This window comes from Nicotiana tabacum, chromosome 20, assembly GCF_000715075.1.
Source record: "Nicotiana tabacum cultivar K326 chromosome 20, ASM71507v2, whole genome shotgun sequence".
Classification (NCBI taxonomy): domain Eukaryota; kingdom Viridiplantae; phylum Streptophyta; class Magnoliopsida; order Solanales; family Solanaceae; genus Nicotiana; species Nicotiana tabacum.
Window position 1 is genome coordinate 56,369,512 of NC_134099.1, and position 23,687 is coordinate 56,393,198.

A 23,687-nucleotide genomic window follows, 5' to 3' on the forward strand; every position below is an offset into this window, starting at 1 on the left:
AGGTGGATAGCTTCCGTAGTGGAACGGCCCGGCATGAACCTAAACTGATTGTCGGATATAGACGTCGTCTTCCTCACCCTCACCTCCACCACCCTCTCCCAGAATTTCATGGTATGGCTAAGTAACTTGATACCCCTATAATTGTTACAACACTGGATATCACCTTTGTTCTTATACAATAGTACCACTGTACTCGACCTCCATTCCTCCGGCATCCTCTTCATCCTAAAAATTACATTGAACAACTTAGTCAGCCATTCTAATCCTGCTCTACCCACACACTTCCAAAACTCAATCGGAATATCATCTGGCCCAGTCGCTCTACCCCTACTCATCTTACGCAAAGCCCCCACGACCTCCTCCACCTTAATGCGCCTGCAATACCTAAAATCTCGGAGACTCTCCGAATGCCCCAAGTCCCCTAGCGCTATATCCCGATCCCCCTCCTTATTTAGAAAACCATAAAAGTACGTCTACCATCTCTGCTTAATCTGGGACTCTCCCTTCAATACTCTACCATCCTCATCTTTGATGCACCTTACTTGGTCCAGATCCCAGGCCTTCTTGTCCTTGCTTTAGCCAGCCGAAACAACTTCCTGTCCCCGCTTTTCTCCCCTAATTCCTCGTATAGATGGCTAAACGCTGCATTCTTAGCCTCTGTGACCGCCAGCTTTGCCTCCTTCCTAGCCACTTTGTACCTCTCTATATTCGTTCTCCTCTCCTCCTCGCTTGTGCTCCCTGCCAACTTCGTGTATGCTAACTTCTTCGCCTCCACTTTACCTTGGACTATGTCATTCTACCACCAGTTTCCTTGGTGCCTACCAGAAAAACCCTTCGATATACCTAGCACCTTTCTTGCTACCTCCCTCACATAGTTCGCCGTCGTTGACCACATAGTGCTCGCATCTCCACTACTCCTCCAAGCTCCCATAGCGGCTAACCTCCCTTCCAACTCCTGGGCTTTATCCTTGTTTAAAGCTCCCCATCTAATCATCGGTCGGCCACGAGCATGCCTCTTATTCATTTTCATCATAATGCTAATGTCCATCACTAAGAGCCTATGCTGAGTCGCGAGGGTCTCTCCCGGGATAACTTTTCAATCCTTGCACAACCCTCTATTACACTTTCTGAGGAGAAGGTAATCGATCTGAGTCTTCACCGCTGAACTTCAGAAAGTAACCAGGTGCTCCTCCCTCTTTGGAAAAGTAGAGTTCGCAATCACCAGCTCGAAAGCCTTAGCGAAGTCTAACAGCGAAGTACTTCCTCCGTTCCTATCCCCACGGCCAAAGCCACCATGCACCTCGCCATAACTACCAACAGCCGCCCCAATATGGCCATTAAAATCCCCTCCAATAAATAACCTTTCAGTAGGTGGAATACTACGCACAATCTCGTCCAAGCCCTCCCAAAAGCGCCTCTTAACCTCCTCATCCAAGTCCGCTTGCGGTGCGTAAGCGCTAACTACATTGAGGGTGCACTCACCAATCACCAACTTAATAAACATTAAACTATCATTCACTCGCCTAACCTCAACCACAGACTCTCTAAGATCCCTATCCACCAAGATACCCACTCCATTCTTACCCCTCACGACTCCAGAGTACCACAACTTATAACCATCTGCATTCCTCGCCTTCGACCCTGCCACCTAGTCTCCTGGACACAAGCTATATTAACCTTTCTCTTCTGGAGAATCTTTTCCAACTCAATAGACTTACCCGTCAGCGTGCCTATGTTCCACGACCCGATCCTCAATCTACAAGCTCCCTCTTTCCCCTTACCCTCCTTTCCTCTCGTCCCAACCCCTGACCTCCTCCCCACCCCGCTTCTCACCCTCGGCACCCCTCGAGGACATGACCTTACTCTACCATCCCACACCACAACCACTATACCTACAACAAACTCTGGAAAACACTAACACGAACCCAAACTAGAAAATAACCGGTTGCAACTACAAGTATTCCAATAATATGCTTAAAGTGATGCTAACTAATAGCCACAAATTAACTAACATAGAGAAAGAGACAAGAAAACGGGAGGTACCAACTCCCGATGGAAAGAACCTGGAAATATGACTTGATGCACCCGGTGATGCTCCACTCTACTCGCCCGTATGTCTCGCGCTTGCCTGGACAGCCGCAACAATTCTCGCGAATATAACCTGGGTGCTTTGGAACCCGACGTCCAGCCCTTTGTGACTGCCAAATGGCCTGCTCTGCTACGCTTGCCCGGTGCACCTCCTGCCTGTCACCAAACAACCACCAAAAGTGCTACCTGAAACACGCACAACAAACCACGAGACCAAGAAAAGGAGTGGACTGTCACCGGAACGGTCGCCGGAAAACAGTGCCAGTCCGAGAAATAGTGGTGCGACGAGAAAAGGTTCGGAAAATGGGAAACACAGAGTAGGGTGGTGTGGTTGGGCCGGAAAAGCAGAAGAAAAACGAGACGGCGCCGGTGGTTCGCCCGTCGCCGGCCTAACTGCTGCTAGGGTTAAAAGAAAGGGGAAGAAAGAGAGAGACGCGGGGAGGGAGAAAGGAGAGAGAAAGAGAGGGACGAGTAGTTACCTGGTTTACCTAGACGAGTGCCGGCGCGGGGATTTGCCGGTGGAGATGTTACCAAAAATTCTTTTTTAAAAATTATTTTTGACAAAAGCAATTCTCAAAATAACATGATTTTAGAACCTTGCCAAAATTCTACATTCTCTTCTCCCTTTTGTCTTATAGAACTTAAACATCAATTCCGTCCAGCAAGCTTGCGATTCCCTTCACTCCGACGAGTAGGTAAATCGATCTCTCTTCCTCTCTCTCTCCTTTCCCCTTTCCCCGATTTCTCCCCAAAATATACTTAGGGTTCCGCTACTGTATCGAACCCTAGATTTTTTATTTCATTTATGTAACTGAAGGCAATTCCTTGATCCTTGGTGTTGTAAAGAAAACTCAGCAATAGTAGGAAAAGGATTTTGGGGGTTTAGAAACCAAATCCTTGTAAATACCAAATTCCAGTTGTAGAACTAGTTAAACTCGTTTCCATATTCTTTCTTTTGTTTCATGTTTCTTTTCCTCTTAGAGAAGGGATTGACTTTGTTTTAATTAACAATTTGATGTTTTTGCACTAGATATGTAGGTTTAAGATGTGCATAGTTAATTGATTGGATAGAACTATTTTATGATGTTTAACCTAACTTGTATGTTATTTTATTTGGAGGTAAGTTTATTTCAGAGTAATTTTACTCTCGTTATGTTTCGATGGACCAGCATTCTATGTTTGTCTTGCATTTGAAAAATAGAAATAAGTCTAACAATTTCTCTCTCTCTCTATATAGATAGATATATATGTTAATTCAATGGTGTTACCGTTGAATTAAGAGGATAGTAGATACCCACTTGCTGCTATGAATGAGGTGTATTATTAGCTTGCTAATCTCATTTTGAACTCAGAGACTGAGAATTATGTATTCATCATTTTAAGTTTCCTCTGTAAATCTTGAGTAGCACTAGTTTCACATATAGTTTTATCTGCTTTTACCAATCCTCTAGGCATCTGATAGTTTTCTTGATAAGTAATAAAGAATTTTATTTGTTAAATAAAAAGGACTAAGTTAGTGCCAAACATAGTTACAATTATATCATTGATGTACTTGTTGTAACAGTAGAGAGCTTTCTGTCAGAATTACACACAGCTTTTGTAACTCATATTCTTCTTCTTTTCTCGGTATAAAATATCTGGTTCATGTCTGCTCTTTATTGCGTGCTTTTGTCATGTGTTAGTTAGGTAAATGCTCTTTTCAAAATAAGATATTAAATTGGATCTTAAGGTCAGATTTGTATAAGTTACAATTGAACGATCTTTTTTAAATGTTTCTTTGGACTGAATCAAGCTGTTGCAACTACGATACTTATGTTCGCATTGAATGTTGCAACCATAATACTCATGTCCACTTCTCCTATAATCAAAAGATGTTTCTCTAGTTCCCAGAAGTACTATGTGGCAGAATTTATGATATTTTTTTTCAACCATAATCAACAATTGATATTTTGAATTTAATACTCCTTGTAAAACTTGTCTTGATAGGTTATCATTTCTTTGCTATAAGGAGATATTGATATAGGAGGCAGTTAAGCTTACACCCAATATTCTTTGACCATTAAGAAACTGAAGTAAGTTCTCTATGTGAGATTATATTCTAGTCTATTTGCATGTTATTTTAATTATTGAGAGACATTGCAATCTGTTAGAATTTTGTAGAGTGAGAATTACATATTTACCAATTCCTTTGATTACAAGACTTAATATTTTTTTTAAGAGCCATGATATTGATGCATGATAAGTATGTTAGAATTTTGATTTGACTTGGTATTTCTAAAACTGATTTCAAGCCCCAATTGCATTTCAGGACCAAACAAATCGAGAAACCATAAGAAATGATGAGCTCAGTAGCGAAACATGTATCCACCATCTTCAATCGACCGAACGTAGCCTTGTTGAATCCACTAAGTTGGGAGCAGCAGCTACAACAATGGCGGGGCATACGGGTGAAGGTGCGGAACAACAACTTAGACCAAGCACTGTTCTTGATGCAGAGGAAAAGCAGTCAAGCGGAATGGAACGCCTCATAAAGCGTGAACAGCTTCACCATATCAAGAACTCGGAGAAGCGCATCTTGGCTCGTAAGCTCTTGAACATAAACTCCGTTCTCAAGACCTTGCTCGTAAGCTCAAATCCATCCTCATCAAGAAAGTTAGGTATAAAAAACAAAAAAAACGAGTAATTTTCGACTTGGAGCGAAATAGTTATAGAGGTTTCATATAGGCTCGTGGTGGATGTAGCCCTTTGGTTATGGGTTCATCCAAACCCAATATTTTTGACTTGGAATATAAATATGTATGTGCATACCTACTAAAGTTTCAATAACTATTATATCTGAACTCATAATTTTAGAAGTGCAATGAGTTCAATGCTAAAATATTTAAAGGTCAAATCCATCAAGTTTAAATCCTAGATCCTCCTTTGATATAGCTGAACCCACTAGTTTGGGATTGAGGGTGTAGGTGTTGTTTATGATGTTGCTAAAGTAAGGAAACGTTACTGGGAAGACTAAGCTAACGTTTGGCCATAAATTCTAAATTTATTTTGAAAAATCTGATTTGGGTGAAGTTTGGTTTGAAGATGAAAATGTGTTTGGACATATGTTTTCAAAATATATTTTCCAACTTTATTTTGGAAAAACATGTATATACTTTCCAAGTTTGGGAGTTTGGCCCAAAATCAACAATTGGGGTGATTTTGGAATTTGGGGATTTGCCAAAATGTGGGCAAAATTTATGGCCAAACATGAGTTTTGAAAATAAATCCTAAATTTATTTTGGCAAAATTCATGGCCAAACGGGGCCTAAGAATGTTGTGGATTTTATTAGTGCCAATGATGGACCGTGTTGGGGAGATAGCAAGCTGGTGTTATGATAAGCACAAGCTAAATGACATGGACTGATTGCTGATATTGACTAGAATTCACAGAGATAGTTCTATTCCTCAAGGAGGGCATTGGAAAAAGTAGAAAAATAGCAACTTGAGAACTTGTAGCTGGCTAAGTTATGCTATGATAGTGTAGGAAAGATTGCAATGCTCTAAATGGATCATATTGGGAATGGAGCAAGCTGCTTTTATGTTAATCACATGCTAAATGGCATGAATTGATTGCTGATGATGACTAAAATTTGCCGAGATAGTTATTTCCCTCAATGAGGGCAAAAGAGAAAGAGAGAAGTTGACTAATTTTTGCTATGATGTGTAGAAAAGATTACATTTATCTCAGTGCGAAAGGATTGGCTTCGTAATAAGCTTCAACTGCTTAGAGCGCATTGTTGCATATGGGTGGTTTACTGTGAGGACTTCCAGTTCGCCCTACCTTCTGCGCACAAGGTTTAGTTTAGCTTATTTAAGATGGGTGAAAATTTTAACTAATGTTTAGTTGCCGAGGAATTTGATTGACTCATATTAGTGAACAATCTCCAATTTTTTGTACGCGAGTTTTTTTTAATGAAGTAAGAAATTTCATTGATAAGTGTTGAGACATAATTAAGTAAATAAAAAACGTGTCCTCTCTAACAACTTATATAATTAAGCTTTTAGATGAGATGGTCACACGCTTCAACATGGTTTCATAGTAGCCAGAGATCCTAGGTTCGAGTGTCACTGCCACCAATATTAAAAGAATTTTTATGTGCTTGACTCATCTAAAAGAATCAAGCCCGCACGTGAGGGGACGTGTTGAAGACATAATTAAGTAAATAAAAAGTGTTTTCTCTCTTACCACTTATGCTTTTAGATAAGATAGTCACACACTTCAACAATAAACATCCAGAAGATGCAAATAGTTACAAAAGGAAATTAGGTCCAGTAGGATGACACTAGGTAAAGCTTAGGGAGCTAACAAAATCTATGATCTGTTCGATACTATTCACATTGTATAAGTTGCTCCAACAAAAAAGCTTTAAAAGACACCTAACATTTAAGGAGTGAATGGAAGTTGAGATTCCATCGAAGCATCTACGGTTTCTCTCTGTCTAGGTACACCAAAAAAATGCATGCAGAACCATTATCCAGCATACCCCAAAAATACACCAGAACGTGCTCCAAATATCTCTTCTACTTTACAATGGAGAAAAAGATGGAAGACATTTTTTGCTTTCGACTGGCACATGTAACACCTATTGCACAGTTGAATGCCTCTTTTGCCAAGGTTATCTCGACTCAAATAAGGTTGCCAAAGGGTTGTCCCTGTTTAAATATGCGAGTGCATATCTAATGTAACAAAAGGTGGGGGTAAAAGGAGTCAAATACTAAAATCGTAATGCAGATAAGATCTAAATGTGTGCAATGTTTGCAGTTTATTTAATCACTGAACTACTCTAGTGCCTTGTCATTGGGTGTATTTTACATAGTGATGACTGAAGGGCAATTTTTTTTTATGGGTAAATAATATATTATATATATATTTGCACTAAGCTAGTGCAACAGGCGTAATTACAGGTTGTGTAAATCAGCAATTGCGTCTAAAATATCATCTACATCTGGTTTGGAATTAAATATTTCTTTTGTATGGTTTATAATACAATGATTTAAGAAGTTGCACTTTACACTATTTACAAAAGGGAAGAGCTCAGGTGTAAACATCAGAAGTAACCACATTTTCTAACGATACGTGAAATTCATAGGTGTTGAATTGAGATAAGTTCCTTAAGTTGAGATACAATGTATGCAAGTGTTTAGATTCTCTTATCTTTGTCATGTCGTTATTCCAAATTTGAATACGCTAGCTTCAGAGTTTAGGATCTCGCGTGCATTTCACTTAAATGAAGGGATTGGGCACATGGAGAAATGCAAGCACTATGTAGTCTATTTGTTCAATCTTTCTGTCTTAGAACTAGCATTCGTTCACAAAATGACTAAAATGATTCCGTTGAACATTAGCCATTTCTCGTCCTCGGTCACTGCTCATTGGATGTAGGGGATATTAGACATACCAGTCTGTCGTCGGTGCTCTTGTGCTAGACTCACCCCTCCAATTGAAGGGCCAAAAGTTGAGTGGTGCATGGAGAGTGAACTATAGGGCCCGAAGGGATATGAAGCTGAAATGTAGGGTGAGTACGAAGTCATGGGTATCTAGCAAAGCTAAAAAAAGGAGGCTAGGAGCTTTTTGTTCTTGGAAGGAAGTGTACTTTTTCCTAGTTTTTCTTACTGAAGATCATGAGTTACTCATGTTGTTGGAATAAGACTAAGAAAGGATTATCTTGTTCATCATTGTACTCTAAAATATTAGAGGCAACAGAAAGCATGGTGTCCAAGGACAAAACTAGACACCGGGTGAAGAATTTCTCCAAAAATGGCATCTAATTGTTATCCACACCACTGAGCAAAAGAAAAAAAGGATATATTGGGAAAGAAGATATGTGCACTCAGCTGTTTTCTTTAGCTGACCGATGTAATCCTTTTTGTCTCACTCTAATTGGGCACAAGCTTAATAGTAGAGCATGAAAATACTGGGGAGATTTTTTTTGATGAAGTAATGTATTGTATTAAAAGGCATCAAGAAGATGCAAAAGGTTACAAAATAAATCTTGGTTAACTCCATAGGGCAAAAAAATTCTAGAACCTTGAGTTAACCAAGAGCAAAAGCAATGGTTCACTAAACCATTGAGAGAGAATTAAGGAAGTCTAAGAGAGGAATAATATCATTTACAGGGGAAAGGTTACTCCAACTAAAAAGACTCATTAAACATTTTGACTTCAGTTGTCCGTTGGAAGTTGAAATGCCATCAAAACATCTTCGATTCCTCCCTGTCCATAAACACCAAAAAATACATGCCGGGATCATTTGCCAGATCTTCTTGATGGATCTATCAACTTCCCATAGGCTCCAACTAAGTATTGCTTCCCTTATGGTGTGTGGAATTGTCCAGCTGATACCAAAGAGAGCAAAGAACATGTTCCAAAGATCTGATGCCACTGTGCAGTGGAGTAGTAGGTGATTAACTGACTCAGAGTTTAGCCTGCACATGCGGCACCTATTTGCCAGCTGAAAATTCCTTCTACAAAGGTTATTCTGGGTCAAAATAGCTTCATAGAGGGCTGTCCAGGAGAAACACTTTACTTTTGTTGGTAGCTTTGTCTTCCATATTAGCTTCCATGGCCAAGATTCAATCGTATCATTCGAGGCACTTAGCTTGCTATATCCTACCTTAACAGTGTAGATTCCTTTTTCAGAGTTGCCCCACCTTAAGTTGTCTGAGACTTGAGGATTTCCTCTAGCATCTTCAAGTGTTCTGTATAGGTCTAATAGCTGATTTAGCTCCCAATCCTGCATATTTCTTCTGAAGTGGAGATCCCATGTGTTTCCTTCTCTATTTTGTGCTATAGAAGAGTTAGGGTCAGAGGCAATCTGGTAGAGTCCTGGATGAGAATCTTTCAGGGGTTGATTGTTGAGTCATCTATCCTTCCAGAATTTAATGTTGTTGCCATTCCCAAACTTATAGGATACTTTTTGAAAGAATGCTTCTTGCAGGTTGTTGATGTGCTTCCATGGGCCAACTCCATGTGGAGCTATATTTTGCTTGGTGCACCACTTGTTTTGTACCTCATATTTGGCATTAACTACCTTCTTCCATATGCATGTTGATTCTTGAGCATACCTCCACCACCATTTCATAAGCAGACTCTTGTTGTGCTTGGTCAAGTCTCTGATTCCCAAACCACCTTGGTTTTTGGCATGATCACTTTTGGCCATTTCACTAAATGGAATTTATGACCTTCACTGTTTCTTTCCCATAGGAATGATCTCCTAATTTTGTCCAGTTCTTTCTGCACCTTACTTGGCATAGGGAAGAGGGACATAATGTAGGTGGGGATACTGTCTATAACATTGCTGATTAAAGTTAGTCTACCACCCATAGATAGATACTGCATTTTCCATGTTGCCAATTTTTTCTCCGCCCTATTACTCCATTCCATATCTCTGTTGCCTTGTATTTTGCTCCTAGCGGGAGGCTTAAGTAAGTTGTAGGAAGTGAGCCTATATTGCAACCCATTAAGTTAGCCAGTTCCTCCAAGTTAGGGACCTCATTCACTGGTAGATCATGCTCTTCAACATATTGATGTGCAACCCCGAGATTGCTTCGAACAGAAATAGAGTCAAGTTTAAGAATTGCAACTGAGATCTCTCTGCTCCACAAAATATTAAGGTATCATCTGCATAGAGTAAATGAGTGATTGTGACTGAGGTATCTATGTTGTTTCCCACCCTGAACCCCTCAATCCACTACATTTGTTTTGCCTTATCTAGCATTTTACTTAAGCCCTCCATGGCTAGGATGAATAAGAATGGTGATAGAGGGCCACCTTGTCTTATTCCTTTCTGAGGGGAGAAAAAGCCCATTGGAGATCTATTCACTAGAATTGAGTACTTGACTGAAGTAAGGCTGTATTTTATCCATCTGATCCATGTGTCCCCAAACCCCATGGCTTTCAGCATTGCAAATAGGTAGGACCAGTTGACTTTATCAAAAGCCTTCTCAATATCTAGCTTGCAGAGAATTCCGGGGATTCCTCTTTTCAATCTATCATCCAGCATTTCATTGGCTACAAGTGAGGCATCTGTGATCTGCCTATTCTTCAGGAATGCACTTTGCTCTCCAGAAATTAACTTCCAAATTACTGTCTTTAGTCTCTCAGCTAGAGTTTTGGCAGCAAATTTGTAGATACTTCCAATGAGACTGATAGGTCTAAAATCTTTGAGTTCTACTGCTCCTTTCTTTTTGGGGATAAGAGCAATGAAGGAGGCAATACATGATCTAACCATGAAGCAATGTTTATGAAAGTATGTGAGAGCCCCCATAACTTCAGTTTTGATGAAAGCCCAGGTCTTTTGGTAGAAAGCCATGGTGAATCCATCAGGACCTGGGCTTTTATCTGGAGCACAAGAAGTTATTGTTGCCAGTACTTCTTCCTCCTCGAAGGGTCTTTCAAGCCATTCTTTCTCAGCTGGTGATATGCTGACCAAACATTCAAAGGTCACAACAAGCCTCCATTGCTCATTTTCAGTGTACAGATCTTGATAGAATCTTAAGATTTCATTTTTGATTTCATTACTATCTTCAGTGAATTCTGCCCCAATCAGAAGCTTATCAATGCAATTGTTTCTCCTATGCGAGTTGGCCATCTTTTGAAATTTTTTGTGTTCATGTCTCCTTCTTTGAGCCACAAGCACCTAGATTTTTGCCTCCATGACACTTCTTCTACCTTTGCCAGTTTTTTTAACTCGAGCTTTAATTGCATTAATCGTTCCTTTTCAAACTGAGTCAAGAGTCTGTTTTCTGATGATTGGTCCAGAATAGTTAGCTCTTCCAGGAGCTTGGTTCTTCGAGCTTCCAACTGACCAAAGATTGTTCTGTTCCAGTCTGTGATGTCTTTTTTCAACCTCCTCAATTTTTGTACCAATATGAAGTCTGGACTGCCCCTGATTGAGTAACTGTTCCACCGTTCTTCCATTTTGTTCCTGAAGCCTTCAGCTTGAAACCATATGTTTTCAAATTTGAAGTAGGGGGGATTTGCTTGCCAGTCACCACATTCCAACAGGAGAGGCCTGTGGTCTGATTCAACTCTTGGCAGGGCCAACTGTTTGATTACTTTGAAATTGTCATTCCATTCTGGTGAGATTAAAAACCTATCAATTCTGGAAGCTTGCAGGGAATCCTCCCCCTAAACCAAGTGAAATTGGCTCCTTGAAGGGGTATATCTATGATGCCTAGGTCTTGAATGATGTTTGAGAAAGATCTCATTGCCCTGGACCTTCTAACGCAGTTGTATCTTTTGCTTTCATATCTACAAACATTGAAGTCCCCTCCAATTACCCATTGATCCTCCCAGATGCCCCTGATAGCTGCAAGTTCGTGCCAAAAGTTCTCTCTCTACGTTGTTGTGAGGACCATAGACTCCTGTGAAGCACCACTTGAAATCTTCATGTAAGCTTTCGAGCATATATGAAATTGTATAGTGTCCTTTATGTATTCCCCTATTAGACCATTGCCTTTTATCCCTAAGCACAATGATTCCACCACTTCTCCCAATTGAGTTCAGAGTGGCCCAATTGACCCATCTATTTCCCCATACTTGTCTGATCAAAAGTGGTGACCATTCTACAATCTTTGTTTCTTGAAGACATACTATATCAACTTTCCATTTTTGAATTAGTGGCTCTATTATACTCCTTTTTTCTGCTTCATTGAGACCCCGCACGTTCCAACTAAGAATTTTGATCTTCATCCAGGGAAGGCTTTATAGTACCTGCCCCTGACCCCTTCCTTCATTCCATCCGAATTCATTCCCCATTTTAGTCTTTCTAGCTTCAAAGATTGTTTTTTCTTCCCCTTTTCACTTGCCTTAATTGAGGATTTCTGTTCCCTAATTTGTTCCTGTCGTTTTTGTTCCATACGAAGGACCATACCGAGAATCTCGTGCTCAAACCCGGAAAAATGGATACCAAATGCCTTGCATGCTTTGACCATTACTGATTTGGTCCATCTTGAAGTTTTGATGCTACCGAAGAGCTGATATGTTGCGTACTAGAGGACCCAGTTCATACCAAGGGAGAGAGAGAGTATCACACGAGGAAACATCAGATTCTGAACTACTTACAACTTCGAATTGCTTAAAGATGGCTGAGATGGGACTATCGACATTCACTATCCAAATGAAAAGATCGAAGCCCTTCTATGGCTTCTATTTCAGCAGCAATTGGGTTGAATTGATTAGTGAGAAAAACTGGGTTGTTTTTATTGACACATGGGTCTAATAATGGCCCAATTACTCTCCATTTCACTGAAGCCCCTCTTTGTTTCAATTTGGGTTTTGGGCCTCGTTTGTAATAGACTTGGTCCATTTTTTGGCCCATTCTTTTTGCAGCCACATTTCCTGACTTGTAATTTTTGAATTGGGCTGGTCCACACGGCGTGTTCTGCAAGGGAGTCTTGTGTACCCCTTTTGAATTAAAGGGGCACGAACACCTATGTTGCTTGGTTTTAACCGCTGGGTTATTAACCATTGAGTTTTCCCCTGTCATATGCAACTGGCTCGAGGAGGCGATCGCCGGCGATGCCTTCAGATCTGATTCCACTTTTTTCCCTTTTAATGTAGCTGATTTCCCCTCACCATCCACTATGATTCTTGTTGGTTGATCTTCTAGGATTGAAATTTTACATCTCATGCCTTCTATCATCAGGTTCAGTTCCTTAGGAATTTCTTCGAATTTGTTTTGAACACAAATTCTAGCTCAGTAAAAGTGAGATCGATTCTTGGTATCTTCATCCACATTGATATAGCCTCCACAAAACTCTCGAATATGACTAAAAGAGTGTTGTCCAACCATGCAATGGGATACCAAAAGCTTTGACCCACTTATGCCCTGATTCTTTGGTCATCGGAGACGACCCATATTCCGGCGACCACCAATCTAAGGATAGACGCCTGCCGTTCCAGTACCAGTCTCCAGCTTTGACTCTAGCAGCTTCTTGTTTTGATGGTAGTTCAAATAGGAACTTGTTATGAGCTATAGGGGTGATTCTAAGGCCGACCGTCACTTTCCATCTTATGAGAAACCATTTCTGTATGACTTCTGAGTTTGGGCTTGAGTTGAATGGATCATTGAAGCAACCTACTAAGCATTTCGCTGAGAAATCTTCTGTTTCCCCTTTGGTTCTGTCTTCCACCTTCTGTAAAGGCCAACTCGAGATTTCCGCAGTAGCTTTGAATGATCTTTTTTGCAAATCTGTAAATTCCTTGTACTTGTAATTTGATGCTTCCCCAAGAAAGTGTAAAATTTTGCCTGATATGTCTCCCCAGCCTTTGTTATGAACCATCTCTGGGATGATTATAGCTTTTTTCCTTTCCCCTACCCAGACTTCAATTCTGAGATATCTACCATAGCTGTTGTAGTTTTGGTAAACTCTGTAAATGTAGGCTTGAATCTTCCTCCCCCATCTTCTGTAAAGATTGCCATATCCCCGCGATACTTGCTGTATTTGCTCACAGATCCATCGTACGTTTTCTTCGTCGATCTGAATTTGACTTGTAAATCTTCGACCTCGTTCTATCCATACAAACCATTTGTCAGTTCCTTTACAATCTTCGATGAGCTCAAAGGATTTGTCTCCTGAAATGAAGAAGGATTTCCTCCCCATAGAGACCAGGGAGAGGACTCGCTGGGAGGAGGAGATCAGAAAGAAAGTTCAGGTGGCACAATTCCCAAGTTAGAGCTCATTTTAGGAAGAGAAATTTTTGCGTATTAAGGTAAAGTTGAAAATACTGGGGAAATTAAGTTGTAGAAAATTTTAGAGCAAATGAAAGTGATACATTCAGTTTATAGAAAGGTTTGTACTTGACCTTTCTAATATAAACAACATTTTATAGCATATGCACATGGATTTAGAGGAATATTGTGAAGCTTTTAATGCGTGAAGCTTTGACTCCCCATTTATAAGAAAGGAAGGGGAAAAAACGTAGGTATTGCTAATCTCAAACTTGAAGATAGGATCTTGCATCTGTTGCCATCCTTTTGGCGTTGTTTTTTTTTTTTTTTTTGATGAAGTAAGGTATTTCATTATAGGCATCAAGAAGATGCAAAAGGTTACAATAGAAAACTTGGTTAACTCTTAGTACAAAAAACTATTCTAGATCAGGGAGTTAACCAAGAGCAAAAGGTAATGGTTACTAAACCATTGAGAGAGAGCTAATGAAATCTATGAGGGGGATAATATCATTTACAGGGGAAAGGTTACTCCAGCTGAAAAGACTCATCAAACATTTAGACTTCAGGTGACAATTGGAAGTTGAAATGCCATTAAAACATCTACGATTTCTCTCTGTCCATATACACCAAAAAATACAAGATGGGATCATTTGCCAGATCTTCTTGATGGATCTATCAACTTCCCAGAGGCTCCAGCTAACTGCCGCATCCCTAATGTTCTGCGGGACTGTCCAACTGATTCCAAAAAGAGCAAGGAACATGTTCCAAAGATCTGCTGTCGCTGTATAGTGTAGTAACAGATGGTTAACCAGCTCTGAGTTAAGCTGACACATGTAGCACCTATTTGCCAACTGAAAATTCCTTCTGCACAGGTTGTCCTGGGTCAAAATAGCTTCCTTGAGGGTTCTCCAGGAGAAGCACATTACTTTTGTAGGGAGTTTTGTCTTCCATATCAGCTTCCATGGACAATGTTCAATCATATCATTAAATGCACTTAGTTTACTATATCCTGCCTTCACTGTGTAAATACCCTTTTCATAATTGCCCCACCTTAAGCTGTCTGAGACTTGAGGATTCACTATGGCTTCTTCAAGTACTCTGTATAGGTCAAATAACTGATTTAGCTCCCAATCCTTCATGTTTCTTCTGAAGTGGGGATCCCATGTGTTCCTTGCTCTATTTTGAGCTATTGAAGAGTCAGGGTCAGAAACAATCTGATGGAGGCCAGGATGTGAATCTTTCAGAGATTGATTGTTGAGCCATTTGTCCTTCCAGAATTTAATGTTGTTGCCATTCCTAATCTTGAAGGATACCTCTTGAAAGAATGCATCTTTTAGATTGTTGATGTGCTTCCATGGGCCAACTCCATGTGGGGCTCTGCTTTGCTTGGTGCACCACCTGTCTTGCACCCCATATTTGGCATTAACTACCTCTTTCCAGATGCTTGTTGTTTCTTGAGCATACCTCCACCACCATTTCATGAGTAGACTCTTGTTGTGCTTGGTCAGGTCTCTGATACCCAGACCTCCTTGTTTTTTTGGCATGATCACTTTTGGCCACTTCACTAGATGGAATTTATGGCCTTCACTATTTCCTTCCCATAGGAAAGTTCTCCTGATTTTGTCCAGTTGTTTCTGCACCTTGCTTGGCATAGGGAAGAGGGACATAATGTAAGTGGGAATACTATCTAAAACACTACTAATTAGTGTCAATCTTCCACCCATGGACAGATACTGCATTTTCCATGTTGCCAATTTTTTCTCCACCTTCTCTATTACTCCATTTCAGATTTCTGTTGCTTTGTACTTTGCTCATAGAGGAAGGCCTAAGTAAGTTGTTGGAAAAGAGCCTATGTTACAACCCATTATATTTGCCAGTTCCTCTAGATTAGGTACTTCATTCATGGGGTAAATCATGCTTTTCAACATATTGATGTGCAACCCTGAGATTGCTTCAAATAGTAGTAGTGGCAGGTTTAGAAACTGCACCTGAGATCTCTCTGCCCCACAGAAGATTAAAGTATCATCTGCATAAAGTAAGTGAGTAACTGTGACTGAGGTAGCTGCATTGTTTCCGACCCTGAACCCTTCAATCCACTGCATTTGCTTTGCCTTGTCTAGCATTTTACTCAGACCCTCCATGGCTAGGATGAATAAGAAAGGGGACAAAGGGTCACCATGTCTAATTCCTTTTTGGGGAGAGAAAGCCTATTGGAGATCTATTCACAAGAACTGAGTACTTGACAGTTGTGAGGCTGTACTTTATCCATTTGATCCATCTTTCCCCAAACCCCATAGCTTTCAACATTGAAATTAGGTAGGACCAATTGACTTTGTCAAAAGCCTTCTCAACATCTAGCTTGCAAAGAATTCCAGGAACCCCTCTTTTCAGTCTGTCATCCAGCAATTCATTGGCTACAAGTGAGGCATCTGTGATCTGCCTATTCTTCAGAAATGCACTTTGCTCTCTAGAAACTAATTTCCAAATTATTGTCTTCAATCTCTCAGCTAGAACTTTGGCAATAATTTTGTAGATACTTCCAATGAGACTGATAGGTCTAAAGTCCCGGAGTTTTATTTCTCCCTTCTTTTTTTCTAACCATATAGCAGTGTTGATAAAAGTGAGTGAGAGCCCCCATAATATCAGATTTGATAAAAGTCCATGCTTTTTGGTAGAAAGCCAGGGTAAATCCATCAGGACCTGGACTTTTATCAGGTGCACACGAGTTTATTGCTGCCAGCACTTCTTCCTCCTCAAAAGGTCTTTCAAGCCATACTTTTTCAACTGATGTTATGCTGGCCAAACTTTCAAAGGTCGCAGTAGGTCTCCATTGCTCATTCTCAGCGTACAGGTCTTGATAAAATCTTAAGATTTCAGCTTTGATTTCATCACTGATCTAAACAATTGTTTCTTCTGTGAGAGCTGGCCATTTTTTGAAAAAAATTTGTGTTGTTGTCTCCTTCTTTGAGCCACAGGCACCTGGATTTTTGTCTCCATGACACCTCTTCCGCCTTTGCCATCTTTTTCAATTCAAGCTTTAAATGCATTTATAGTTCCCTTTCAGCCTGAGACATGAGTCTATTTTCTGTTGTTTGCTCCAGCAAACTGGTTTTTTGTGCTTCCAATTGACCAAAGGTTGTTCTATTCCAGTCTGTGATGTCTTTTTTCAATCTTCTTATCTTTTGCACTAATATGAAGTCTGGACTGCCCCCAATTGAGTAACTGCGGAACCATTCCTCAATTTTGTCCATAAAACCTTCTACCTGGAGCCACATATTTTCAAATTTGAAGTAGAAAGGGTTGGCTTCCCAATCACCACATTCCAAAAGTAGAGGCCTATGATCTGGTTCAACTCTTGGTAGAGGCAGCTGCTTGATTGCTTTAAAGTTGTCATTCCATTCTGGTGATATTAATAACCTATCAATTCTGGAAGCTTGCAAGGAATCCTCCCCCCTGAACCAAGTGTAATGAGTTCCTTGGAGGGGTAGATCGATGATGCCCAAGTCTTGGATGATATTTGTAAAAGTTTTCATAGCCCCGGACCTTCTAACACAGTTGTATCTTTCACTTTCATATCTACAAACATTGACGTCTCCTCCTATGACACATTGATCCTTCCAGATGCCTCTGATAGCTGCAAGTTCATGCCAGAAATTCTCCCTCTCCAGGTTGTTATGTGGACCATAAACCCTGTGAAACACCACCAGAAGTCTTCTTGTGAGCTTTCAAGCATACAAGAAATAGTGTAGAGACCTTGATGTACTCCCCTGTTGGACCATTGTCTTTTATCCCAAAGCACAATGACTTCACCGCTTCTCCCAATTGAATTCAGAGCTGCCCATTCAACCCATTTGTTGCCCCAAACTTGTCTGATCAAGAGAGGTGACCAGTCTTCTATCTTTGTTTCTTGTAAGCAAACTATATCAGCTTTCCATTTGTGAATTAATGACTTTATTGTACTCCTTTTTCTGCTTCATTGAGACCCCGCACATTCCAACTAATAATTTTGATATTCATCCAGAGGATGCTTTGTAATACCTACCCCTAACCCCTTCCTTCTTGCCATCAGAATTCATTCCCCATTTCAATCTTTCCAACTCTAATGGTTGCTTCTTCTTACCCTTTGAACTCGCCTTGATTAAAGATTCCTGCTTCTGGATTTGCTCCTGTCTTTTTTGCTCCATGCGCAAGACCATACCAAGAATCTCATGCTCAAACCCCGAAAATTGGATTCCAAATGCCTTGCATGCTTTGACCATCACTGATTTGGTCCATCTAGAAGTTTCTATAACTGCTGGAGAACTGATTGGTTGCATACTAGGGGAACCCAGATCATACCAAGGGAGGGAGAGAGTGTCACAAGAAGAGACATCAGCTTCAGAACTACTCACTGATTCAAATTGCTTTAGGAATGGCTGCCCTGGAATGATTAACTTCATCTCTTCTGCCTCATCATCTGCGTCTGATGTTGTGTCACAAGCGAAGTCTCTGGCCAACTGGACTGCTCGTAGCCCTTCCAAGGCTTCTATATCAGCAACGATAGGGTCGAATTGATTTGCAAGAGTGATAGGGCTGTTTTTATTAACACATGGGTCTATTAGAGGCCTAATAGCCCGCCATTTCGCAGAAGGTCCTTTTGCTTTTTGTTTGGTCTGTGGGCCTCTTTTGTAATACACTTGGTCTATTTTTTGGCCCATATTTTTGACAGCCTCTTTGCCTAACTTATTATTTACAAGTTGGGCTGGTCCACGTGGAGGGTTGGCCCAAGTTTTCTTTTTTACCCCATTTGAATTAAGGGATTTTTTCCTATCTATACCATATATGAAACCTTATTACTAAAAATGTGCATATTTCCATTATTACCCGCCATGTTTATATCTTTCCTACAAAATTTATACCATTCATTAAATACCCAATATTAAGAGCTGATTCCTTCCAAATTAGGCGCCTACAAATCTGGGATAAATATTTGAATAGCTTATTCCTTCCAAATTAGGCGCCTAAAAATTTGGGACTAAATATTTTTTCATATTCACATCAGATTTGTTTCCTCCTTTTTCTGTAGGCTTCTCTTTCCTCATTTTCCACGTATTTCTGTTTCTCTAAGTATATACCAGTCTTCCCTTTCTAAAGTTCAGGGTCTTTTTGATTTGGTTCTCCTCTTTTTTCTTTTAGGAATGGCTGAGCATATTTAAATATGCAAGGCTTTGTTTTCGTTAACTATTCGAAGGGAGGAGCTCTTGTTCTTGACGGGAGTGAGCTGATGCGCTTGGGTCAACAAGTTTTCTACAAAAAATCTACAAATAAACTACAAATCAGTTTAAGTATGTATAAAGTAATATTGTTTTAATGGTATCTACAAATTACTATATTTATACTACAATTAAACTGCAATCTATATTGAAAAAAAATGTTGACTACAAAATTTTCTCCTAATCTACAAATTTTCTACAAAAAATCTACAAAGAAACTACAAATCAGTTTACGTATGTATAAAGCAGTATTGTTTTGAAGGGTATCTACAAAATTACTACATTTATACTACAATTACACTACAATCTATGTTGGAAAAAAAATGTTGACTACAAAATTTTCTCTTTATCTACAAATAAACTACAAATCAGTTTAAGTATTGTATAAAGTTGTATTGTTTTTAAGGGTATCTATAAAATTACTACATTTATACTACAATTAAACTACAATCTTATGTGGAAAAAAATGTTGACACCAAAATTTGCTCTTCATCTACAAAATTTCTACAAAAAACTACAAATAAACTACAATTGCACCCACACTGTCACACTTATATTGGGTCAGATGTTTGTTAACCTAAGTTTTTTTCTAGTTTGGTCAAGAACTTGTGTGTCAATGCCGGATAAGTGTGACACTTGAAGAATCTCTACCTTTAAAGAACCTCTAAATTGCCTAAAAAGACAATTTATTTAATATTGAAATAATATAGACAAAATGGAGCCGGAGGTTACAGAAGATTCATATGGCTACCCCACAAATTTACAATTGAGAATTGTTGAGTTGATTGATCGATTGAGGAAGTCTTTTGTGTCATACATCTACTCTCGATCTCGTAGTTGTTAAAATTCAGAACAATATCTGACAATTACCAGAAATTACAATAACCGAAACAATGGGTTTCATATTGAATCTCTTTGGCTAAAAATCTGATTATACTCAATGGGTCTCATCTCTGTATTTTTTGAGAAGAAGAAGGAATGGAGAAGAGAAAGAAATGGGAGGGGGAAAACGACGCTGGTCAGATCTTAGGAATTAAAGGGAGAGAGAAACGTTGGATATATGGATACCTTTAATTAAGGAGTAAAAACTGCCCATTAATTAGACCCTTAATTAGGTATGGTATAGGATTGGTAATTTGGTATACGGGTTTGTAATTAAATCAAACCTTAAACATTGAGGGTAATAAGGTTTCCTATGTGGTATAGGAAGGTAAAAATCCCTTGAATTAAAGTGGCTCGGTCGTCTATGCTGCAGGTTATGACTGAAGGGTTTTCCCCTGTCTTCTTCCATAGGCTCGAGGAAGCGACGACCGGCGGTAACTTCAACCCTACTTCCACCATTTTTCCTTTATCTGAAGCTGCTATAGCATCTCCGTCCGCAATAACGTTTGATATTTGGTCCTCCAGAATTGAGATCTTGAATCTCACACCATCAATCATCATTTCTAGTTCCTTTAGGGGGGAATTCGGCTTCGACTTTGCTTTGGACACTAATTCTAGCCCAGTAAAAATGAGTTTTGTGCTTAGTGTCTTCATCCACATCAATAAAGCCTCCACAGAGCTCCCCGATATGGCGAAAATAATTTGTTGTCCGACCATGCAATGGGATACCAAATGCTTTGACCCATCTTTGCCCAGTTTCATTCTCCATCGACAAAGACCCATATTCCGGCGACCACCATTCTAGGGATAGGCGTCTTCCATTCCAGAATCAATCACCTGCTTTGACTCTTGCTGCTTTTTGTTTGGAAGGTAGTTCAAAAAGGAATTTGTTGTGAGCAATAGGGGTGATTTTGAGGCAGGCTGTCACTTTCCACCTTGTGAGAAACCATTTCTGTATGACTTCAGTGTTGGGACTTGAGTTGAAGGGATCATTGAAGCAGCCAACCGAGCATTTTGCTAAAAAATCCTTAGCTCCACCTAGGGTTTTATCATCCTCCTGCTGTAGAGGCCATTTCGAGATTTCAGCAGCAGCTATGAATGGTCTTCTTTTCAGATCTGTAAATTCCTTGTATTTGTAATAATGTAATTTGAAGCTTCCCCAAGAAAGTGTAATATATTCCCTGCTATGTCTCCCCATCCCTTATTGTGAACAATTTCTGGAATGATAATTGCTTTCTTCCTGTCCCCTACCCATACTTCAATTCTGAGATATCTGCCATAGTTGTTGTAGTTCTGATAGACCCTATAGACATAAGCTTGAATCTTCCTCCCCCATCTTCTGTAGAGATTCCCATAACCTCGTGAAGCTTGTTGCATTTGCTCACATACCCATCTCAAGTTTTCTTCGTCAATCTGAATCTGGCTCGTGAATCTACGACCACGTTCTATCCATACATACCATCTGTCAGTTCCCTCACTGTCTTCAATGAGATCAAAGGATTTATTGCCTGAAATAAAAAAAGATTTCCTCCCCATAGAAGGAGAACACCGGAGAGGGGACTTGCCGGAGAGAGGAGTTTAGAAAGAGAAAAATACATGGGGCACATTTCCCAAGTCAGAGCTTCTTTTTTTTTTCTTTTCTTTTAGAGAATGCTAAAAGAACATGTGTGCTCTTTCCCTTGTTCTTTCAAGTTTTGTGATGTGTGCCATGTATGGAGCTTTATGTCTGTTGCCAATTCCATCCACTGTTGCCTAAGCAAACTGCACTTGAGATGTTTGCCATTTGCAGATGAAATCTACTCACATTTAATTGTAAAATTATATTTTGAGTCGTGAAAAGTCATTTTATGACTCGAAATTCCTCTCCCAGAGAGAAAAATAAGATATGCATTTGTTTTCTGTTCACATTTTGTGGGTTTCGAGGCATTTTTTGTTGAGACTCTCAGCTACTATAGCTTTGCATGATTCTTTGTATTTTCAATTTTTTCAGGATTAAAGTAAAACACTTTTCATACATTGCCAGCTTCCTATATATAACTATTCAAAGCTGCTTTCATTTGTCAATTGACGGCCATGACTGCTCTGCCTGCAGGGGTTTATAAAGAAGGATGTTCCAGCAGAATTTCTTCATCAACTTTCTGGACTTGGCTGGCTGATTGCTACGGAATCGCCATTTTCTTGCACCTTCCTACGTGGACTACACCTTTGAGAATAATTTTTTGACTTCAATGAGATTTCTCTCCTTGATGTAGAATTTTGGCAAATGTTAATAGAAGATCATTGCTAGTTTGCTACATAGTGTCGTTTCTTTTTCCTCCTCGAGACTAATGCTTAATTCGTCAAATTAGATTGCAAAGAATGCAGCCAGTGGTGGACGAGATCGCCATAGCCAAATCTGATGAGGAAAAGTAGCCGGAGAAACTGATGGAAAAGATAGTTATATTAATAAAAGCAATAAAAAAGTTACCTTGATGCCAAAAATTATTAATTATACTGTGTATCTTCTTCTAGCTTGTATGCTGGAGTTTGAGCAATGCTTTTGATGTTAGGATTGACATTTTTCGGGAAAAGAAGAAATCCGCAACACCAGCAAGAGTTGAACTTCAGTATGAATTCATTTTATTATTTTTCAGTGTGCCAAAAGATAAAGTACTACGTAATAATAAATGTGACATAGGTATATTTTAAATTTGTTTCTTTTTTATTAGATATAGCAATACAGTTATTTTGATGTTCTCTAGAGCAAAAACCTAAAGGTCGTTTGGTAGTCGGTTATATGGTAAGTTATTCATGTATTAGGAGTAACATAACTAATATTATGCTTGGTATTCATTAGTTACTTTGTACAAAAGTCAACATAACTAATACTATTATATTTGGTTACTTTTCATTGAGGTATAAGTAATATATGGATAAGTTATATAACAAATTTATGCAAAGTAGAATGTGGAATAACTAATACATGTATTAGTAATACATGAATTAAACAATCAAATGATCAAATATTTATTTTAAGGTACACATTGTATAATTAAAATAAAGTAAATATTTAACAAAAATTGTTTTTACATTACAATCCATAATTTACTAATTTATGCTTTACTAATCTTTATATTACTAATTCCTTCATTGTTAAACCACACATAACAAAATCGTGGAAATGGCATGGTGTGGCCAGTTTTTAAGATACTATTTAGTATTTGGCCAGCAATCTATGCTAAGCATATATAGCTATTACTTTGTTATAATTAATATGAATAGACGTTTTAGCCTTTCTTCATTTCTTTTCTTTTCAACCCTTTTTCATTATCACAATCTCAAAACCCTCGCTTCTCTCCATTATTTAAGCTCTTGTTTCTTCTCTAAAATTTGGATATTCAAAATCAATTGGGTGTTCAAAATATTTGTTTGGAAACCCATTTCTGAGTTGCTTCTACAGATTTGGACCATTTGGGATCTAATTTGCTAGGGTTTGTCGAAAATTTACGAAGCAGACTTTGGAGAAGACAACCACCTGGGCTTTGTTGATTTCGTGAAAATTAAATCAAATTAGTTATTGGGATGTGTTTGTACTGCTATTGGGAAGTTGTATTCCTTACTTGAGTTTGTTTTGTGGGGATTAACGAGAATCAAATTCAGTTCCTGATATGTCCTTAACTTTTGGACATTAAGCGAAACAAGTAAACGTTAGGACATAATTTTCTAAACGTCCTGAAATATTGAAGGAGGAACTGATATTGAGGACAAACGTT

At 39.2% G+C, this 23,687-nt stretch overlaps 1 long non-coding RNA gene across 3 annotated transcripts; it reads left to right on the plus strand.

The window, feature by feature from the left end:
- The first annotated feature begins 2,281 nt into the window (after window positions 1–2,281).
- Window positions 2,282–22,251, plus strand: LOC107800775 (uncharacterized). 3 transcript variants are annotated; one of them, XR_001651493.2, is made up of 4 exons: window positions 2,282–2,783; window positions 4,075–4,160; window positions 4,397–4,745; window positions 22,028–22,251. It is a non-coding gene; the product is annotated as an uncharacterized LOC107800775 (long non-coding RNA). The 3 variants fall into 3 exon arrangements; XR_001651492.2 differs by having other exon boundaries at window positions 2,285–2,783; window positions 4,397–4,711; XR_001651491.2 differs by having other exon boundaries at window positions 2,292–2,783; window positions 4,397–4,670.
- The last annotated feature ends 1,436 nt before the right edge of the window (window positions 22,252–23,687 follow it).